Genomic DNA, 8,022 nt, shown 5'->3' with positions numbered 1-8,022 from the left:
GTCACAAAATGTGTCGCCATAAAAATAAAACTTCCACAATGACTTTCTCTATATTTGTATGTTCTATTCATGTAAATAGACCTTGCAAGGGCTCCCCCAACTTATGGTTGGTCCTTCCCCAGGTTGCCTGATGTCCTTCAGGGCATGCGTCACTGAAGTACCATTTGCTCTGTTTAAAGACCTTGGGTATGCACACTCTTTGTGCTGCTGCATATTTCTAGCTCAAGCCATGAATGAGAGATTAATCTTGCCTCTGTATAAGGTAGTCCTTGCCCTTTGTTCCATACCCACCCCATTCTTGTTCTCACTTTCTCTGGAGGTGATGCTATACCCTTTGCAGCAGGTGGCCCAGAGCAAGGCTGTCATCAGCCTATTCTCCCCATGAGTGCCCACTCTGAGTTCCACTCAGCTCATCTCAGTGAATACTGCTTTGGTGTTACTCTCAGTTTCATTGCTTACAGCCCAGTGGATCTTCAGATTAGGTCACTATGGTTTATGAAAATCTCCTTCCTAAATTCTCTTTAAAGGAGGAGGAACAAAAGAGGATGGAGTGTTATCTGCCACTGACAGACATGGGAGAAAACTCTGAGAAAGTTTGATATTTTTCCTGCAGAAACTTGTGCACATGCTAAGTTGCTTCAGTCATGTCCAACTCTTTTTGATTCTATGGGCTGTAGCCCTCCAGGCTCCTCTGTCCATGGGATTCTCCAGGCAAGAATACTGGAGTGGGTTACCATGCCCTTCTCCAGGACATCTTCCAAACCCAGGGATTGAACCGTGTCTCTTCTGTCTCCTGCATTGGCAGGTGGGTTCTTTACCACTAGAGCCACCTGGGAAGCCCTAGGGGACATTAGCATCGCTGGCCAGTGACCTCTGAAAATAATGTTGATTCTGATTCTTTGGTGATTTTTCCAGGAAACATCTAGAAACAAAACACAACACTGAGACTTTTACTGCAGTAAAACATTTTAAAGCAAATCAAAACACAAAGAATACAATATGCAGATAGATGCAATAACTTTGCATTACTATATTTAATATTTTCAATTTTTGAAGGGATTTGGTGCACTGCCAAAATCATCCAAAATGCTAGAATCCTGTTAGTTGTTAAGAACCAATTAGGTAGGAAGTTGTCTATTTGTAAACTAATTTTGGACCTCTAAGAGGAAAAATAAATCTAATTATTTTAAGGGGCCACAAGCTTCTCTCACACTCCTAAATATAATTATGCTACAACCAACATAGATAACACTGCCCAAAATGTAACTTTAAGATAAGACTGAACAAGAACTTTAAAGCCCCAAGGAAAATATTTATGAATAGTCTAAAAGAGGAAAATTTGTAATTTATAAAGTAGATTGGGAAATGAGATTCAAGGGGATATCATGTTCAAAGCATATGTTATGGTTAGAGTGTCCTTGAAGCTTAGAAGCCAAAAGAAAAAAAATCACAAAATTAGAAAGCTAGTCCTTAGGAGTTGAAAAATGTGGTAATTATCCCAGTTGTGGTTAAGGGTACAGGTAATTCATTCTAAGTAATACAACACTATATTTCCCTTTCTGAAATCTCACCAAAAAAGCAATTTCAGTAGGATGAAAAACAACAACTTGAAAAAATGGTTGCTTTGGCTTTTTTCATCACCTCATTTACCAAATCAAAGACTGTAGACCTGCTTGTCCTGATTATGAAGAAATGTATAGACAGAAAAATGAGTCCTCCTAAAGTTAATTCAGAAGCAAATTCTAAAATTGATGGATAAAGTAAATCAACCCTGAATATTCATTGGAAGGACTGATGCTGAAGCTCCAATACTTTGGCCACCTGATGTGAAGAGCCAACTCCTTGGAAAAGACTGTGATGCTGAGAAATATTGAGGTCAGGAGAAGGGGGCGACAGGGGATGAGATGGTTGGATGGTATCACCAACTCGATGGACATGAGTTTGAGCAAACTCTGGGAGATGGTGAAGGATAAGGAAGCCTAGCATGCTGCGGTCCATGGGGTCCCAAAGAGTCCAACATGACTTAGTGACTGAACAACAACACCAACTAATAAGAATCCTTTTTTCAACAATTCTTGCTACAAAAATGACTGTTAGCTTGCTTTGTTCTGCCTCTGGTATTAGACCCCCTTCCTACATTAAAAAAATTTTTGAAGCTTAACATTGAAAAGTTTCTGGGTTCACAGGTGAAGGAAAAGAAACTGTAAGAGAGGATGTATTCTAAGGCAAGAATGGGAAGTACTTCTAGCTTACCGTCTTTCTTCCTCCTGTTTTGCTGTTCATTTTAACTTTTTATTTTTCAATTGTAGTTGAAGTTGGCAGGTAAGCATTTTGGGAGCGCAGTCACTTTGCTGATCTCTAACCAAGACTTCTCTAGACTTCAGATCAGATCCAAATCCCATCCAAGACCTCTACTTGGAGGGCACAAAGGCACCTCAATCTCAAAGTGTCCAGTGCAGAAGTCATCATTTATCCCTTCCCTACCATGTACTCTTAACTTCTCTTCCAACAGAACATTCATATGGCAACCAAAGTCTTCTTTCCATACATGAATCAAATCATGACCTTTGTCTGCTTAAAACTCTCAATGGCTTTCAATGGCTCTTAGAGTAAAGACCTAAATCCTTAACAAGACTTGTATGACTTGGTTCCTGCTGACTCATCATACTTCTCTCCTTCTGAGTTTTCCAGGGACAGACACTGAGACAAAGTTTGGCATACACAGTGTTTACAAATAGACACCAGTATTTGTGAAAGGAAATGAAGTAGCAGCAGCGTAAGGCAGAGGAAGAAGTCAAACTTTGATGCAGGGTCACTAAAGCCTCAGCCAATCCAGTGGGGAGCTCCAGTGTGAGTTTTGCTTATCAGACTTGTCAAGCCTCTGGCCTTTAGATCTTACCTAGAATGAACTCAGGCATGACCCCAGGCAAAAACTCTGGCAAAGTGCATCTCTGCAGCCCTGGCCGATCTTGGAAGAGTAGACAGCTGGGGCAAGTCCTTGGCATGTGTGGGGTGGGGGGCTGTTCTGGGGGGTTCTGGGTGGTCCTTCTCTATATATACCATACCCATACTCCAGTCATACTTGATTTTTCCACTTCCTCACTCCATTCCATCTTTGGTGTCCGAAAGATGGGAGAGCACTTTCTCCCTTCTTACCTTTGTGTCTACTATTTCTGTTCCAAAGCACTCCCCTTCCTTATACACCTCGTTACCTCTCATAGCACATTTCATAGTCTGTGATTTGTACTATTTTGACTAATTGTTCTGCTTATCTCCTCTACTATTTATACTAGAAACTTCATGATGAAGGCAGAATTGGACAGAATTTATCATCAGAGACTAGTGGTATGCCTAGCATATAATAAACACTCCATAACTGTTTGTTGAATGAATAAATAAATGTATGATTGAAAAGGCAACCTGGAGGTTCTAAGATCATGCTGAAAGAAGTACCAGGAGGTGGGAGAAGGGCCATAGTGAAAAGATGGAATGGAGTTAAACTAGTTCATACAGCCGCTCTTCAATAATAAAGCATCTGTTTCTATGCAGAAATTAAAAATATAAATTATTCTACTTTTATGAGATCACCATTTTCCTAATGCTGTTGAACTGAACATAGATTTAGAATATGGTCAGCCATTTTTGTGGCAAGAAGCCCTGGTCAGAGTTATCCTTTTATTTTTTAGCACTAAATCTCATGGGAATTTTTATTCAAATTTATGATATTATGACTGTCATAAAGCTCAACAATCTGTCAACCTCCTTTTAGGGGCTTCTGTAGATCAAGAGATCTAAGACCCATAGTCTGATTAGCCTTGAAATAAACCTCATTCAGGTCCTTGCATAGCAGCTCCAGCTCCACAGGGGCAGAAGGATCTTAACCTTCTTCAGTTCAGTTCAGTTGCTCAGTCATGTCCGACTCTTTGCAACCCCATGGACTGCAGCATGCCGGGCTTCCCTGTCCATCACCAACTCCTGGAGCTTGGTCCAACTCAGGTCCATCGAATCGGTGATGATGTCCAACCATTTCATCATCTGTCATCCCCTTCTCCTCCTGCCTTCAGTCTTTCCCAGCATCAGGGTCTTTTCCAATGAGTCAGTTCTTTGCATCAGGTGGCCAAAGTGTTGGAGCTTCAGCTTCAGCATCAGTCCTTCACTGATCCTAAAGCCAGGAGGCCCAGCCTGGCAGTCATTCAGACCTGTTCCACGGGCAGGCAGGGTGGAAACAAGCATAGTAATCATTAGCTCAATGTATGCTGAGCTTGGTTAAGATCCCATGTGGGAATTCTTTTCTAACTTATTAGGTGACAATTTCTTATTTCCTAAGAAATAAATTTTTCAAATCGAGAATCTTCAGAAAAATCAGTAGAGAAATCAGGAAAATGAGACAACGTAATTCCCCTGCAGGAATTAATGTTTAACAATCAACAAAAAAGATGCTACACTTCGGAAGGAATCCACTGACATCAAATGGAAAGAGAGAGCAGGAAATGCTGACACACCAAGTGGGAGATTTTGGTCGACATTTTCGGAGCAGTGCTTTCCTGGTGGCTCAGACAGTAAAGAATCCACCTGCAATGCAGGAGACTTTGGTTTGATTCCTGGGTTGGGAAGATCCCCTGGAGGAGGAAATGGCAACCCACTCTGGTATTCTTACCTGAAGAATTCCATGGACAGAGGAGCCTGGCAGGCTACAGTCCACGGGGTCACAAAGAGCATGACTGAGTGACTAGCACACACACACCAATGTAGAAAATGGTCATGATCTAATCAGTCTTGTTTGCAACTGTTGTCATCTAATAAGTGTGTGTTTGTGGCCTTATCTGCTGCCAGCAGTGAGTCATGCTCACGAATGAAATAAATATTAGTCAGTTTGTATGCATAGAATGAAGTGAAAAGAAAGCAAAAGTTTAGATGCTCAGTCATGTCTGACTCTTTGTGATCCCATGGAGAATAGCCCTCCAGGCTCCTCTGTCCATGGAATTCTCCAGGCAAGAATACTGGAGACAGTAACCATTCCCTCCTGCAGGGAATCTTCCCAACCCAGGGACCAAACCTGGGTCTCCTGCATTGCAGGCAGATGCTTTGCCATCTGAGCCACCAGGGAAGTGCCATGCATAGTATAGTTTACACAGATCCTGTGACTTGTAGTCCAAGAAATAACAAGTTTGGGGAGCAAAATAAGTCCTTAACTTGGCAGTTTTGATGTGTTATTCTATGTAGTACTGTTAACTTTGCTAAGAGACAGAAATGTTATTTGAATACTACCCAATGATGTTTGCTGGCATTTTCCAGGCTGAATATCTGCTATTGGCCACAGTTCCTTGTAAATATTACAAAACTTAATATTTCTTAGTTATTAAATATTTCTTTCCAGATATCAGCAATAATGAGTAAAGAGTAAGAGGAATGTTGGAAGTATTTTAAAAACAGCTTTTGATTTGAAATATTCTTGAGATTATCCCAGAATTCTGATTTCTCATTGCAGAACTCCAAAGATTAAAAACTTAGGAATTCAAAAACACTAGCCTGGCATAAACCCCAAGCACCTTCCTTGTCAGGTCCCTCAGGTAGTTCTCAGGTGGGTTGCTGAGTTTCTGGCTTGAATCCTGATTTGGGGGCTGCTTTACTATTCTAAGTCTGATGCCATCCTGAGCTCCAGCTTTCTTAACACCCTAGGTTCACCTTCTCTACCTTTGGCATTGGACATTACTCTTTCATATCCCATGCTGGAACTGGGTTCTTGAGTCCCCGAAATGGACCACCTGAAGAATTGTGTGCCTGTTATTCTCTGTTAATGTCTTTCCCCTGGGTCTAGGTCCATTTTCTCCCCACTTGTCTGCCCTGTTCTGTGTTACAGGAGGCTGACACTGGTGGACTGCTTCACCTGGGCTCCCTCTGGGTTGGATTTTGGCTCATGGGTCCAGTCCACTGCCTGTTTTTATGAATAATGTTTGATCAAGACACAGCCACATTCATTTGTTTGCATATTATTTGTGGCTCTTTTCATGCTACAATGGCAGAGTTGAGTAGTTGTAACACAGACTGACTGGATGGCTCACAAAGCCTAAAATATTTACTATCTGACCCTTTATAGAAAATGTTCACTGACCCCTAAGTTAGGCAGTAGATTGAAGGCTCTGGCATTCCATGAGCCTCTGGCATTCAGAGCTCAGCTCTGAAATCAGCAGCACCTCTCCTGGGCTAGAGTTTCCTACAGAAGGCCTCTCCTCCAAGGCTCCAGCTTTCCTGAGCTGAAGGCCTAAAGGTAGTAGTGACTTCCTGCTGTAGATAGTCTCTGGATGACTCAATGTCCCTTGTTTGATCCCTTAATTCTCAGTTTTGTAAGTAGACCTTAATTAAAGTCTCTTCACTGCCATGGGTAAAGGTGATTTGCCTATTGGCTAGCTCAGTGGGCTTCACTGCTGAGTTAGTGTCCCCTGTTCAGGCTTTGTCCTTAAGAATAGCTAATCCTTTTTCATTGTTGAACCATCCTCAAAGTCCCAGCATGCTCTGTGATTGAGTCTTGTATGTAATATACAAGATGCCAGTAAATCTCCTTATACTTTTCTCTAGTAAAATATCATGAGTGTAGGAATATCCATGAGTTAAGCTGGTTTTAACTTCTCTGCTGGTGTCCAGATCAATTGCTTCTAAGACAAGTTGAAATAGTTTCTTCTTTCAAGTCTTATACTATCAGAAGCACAAGTGAGTCTCTCTCTAGACTTGCAGGGTTTGGGTTGGCATGGGGCTGCTATGACAGCAACTCTAAATCTGACTTCTTACAGTTTTTATCAGATGAGGTGACTTACAAATCTCTTGTCTCACTATCCCAATAATCTGTGCTTGCTGGAATTTCTTTCTCTGGAAATTATAGAAGAAATGATTTTTTTGACAATGTTGACTATAACCCAAGTTGCTCCAAAGTTTTCCCAAAAATTAAAACATAATTTTCACATTTTCTATTAGGTTTGCCATCTGCAACATTAACTGCAGAACATAAAACTTGACCAGGAAGATTATGAAAGGGACAAAATTTCGAAATAAGTAATACCCAAGTATGAAAGTCATATATGGATCTAGACTTCAGTGATCTTGTTTCTCATCTTGATTCTGCCTCTCTGTTAGACTATTTAAAATTCTCTATATAATAACTAGTTAAATAAAATCTACACTCCTATTCAAGGAGAGTTATATACATTTTAGGAATGTAAGGGCTGCATTCTACAATATTGGTGTTCTACAGTTGGTTGTTGTTAGTTATGGGTACGATGGTGTGAGGATAGTAAGTACTAAGCAAACTTAATAACTAACACCTACTTAGTTCTTTATAGTTTACAAAGCATTTCCTCATTCATTTCTTACTGATACTCATAATAACCTTGTCAGGTTAATTCCCACTTTGCAAACAAGGATATTGAGGCTAATTTATTTTTTCAATGTAATATATCTGGTGAGTTTTCATATTGTTAGCGGGCTCAAGGCTAGTGTGGAGTCGAGGGATTGGGACCTCCAAGAGGAAGAATTGCAAGTGTGGCAAACTGAACCAGCTGCAAGGAATAGTCCCAGCAAGAATACCTAGATAGGCTGATCCCAGGAGCTGACAGGTAGAGCAAATTTAGGCAATAATCAGCATCAAGAGAGAAGCTACTCTAGATTATGAATCACAGCAGTGGAAATAATTAGACCCTGAGCTATTCTGGAGTTTAGGATAGAATTCCAGATTTCTATGGAACTCCCATGTTGGCCCAGTGCCATCAACTGGGCCAACATTGGAGGCAGTGAAATGCCTACCAGTAGTGTTAATTCTAGGTTCCACCCATAGATGTGCTGACTTCTGTTATATATCCTGCCTGTTTCGTTGACTGCCTCTATGAGTAGGCACTTTGAAGGCCAGGGCCAGGCCAACATATGGCCTATTATTTGTTGTGATATTTAATAAAGTTAGACTGTAACATTAATTGTTCTAAAGCCCAATCATATATTTTATCATCTCCTCCCTCTTACACTGTTGGTGGGAAT

This window comes from Bubalus kerabau, chromosome X (genome assembly GCF_029407905.1).
Source record: "Bubalus kerabau isolate K-KA32 ecotype Philippines breed swamp buffalo chromosome X, PCC_UOA_SB_1v2, whole genome shotgun sequence".
Lineage (NCBI taxonomy): Eukaryota > Metazoa > Chordata > Mammalia > Artiodactyla > Bovidae > Bubalus > Bubalus kerabau.
Note: the sequence above shows the minus strand (reverse complement) of the source record.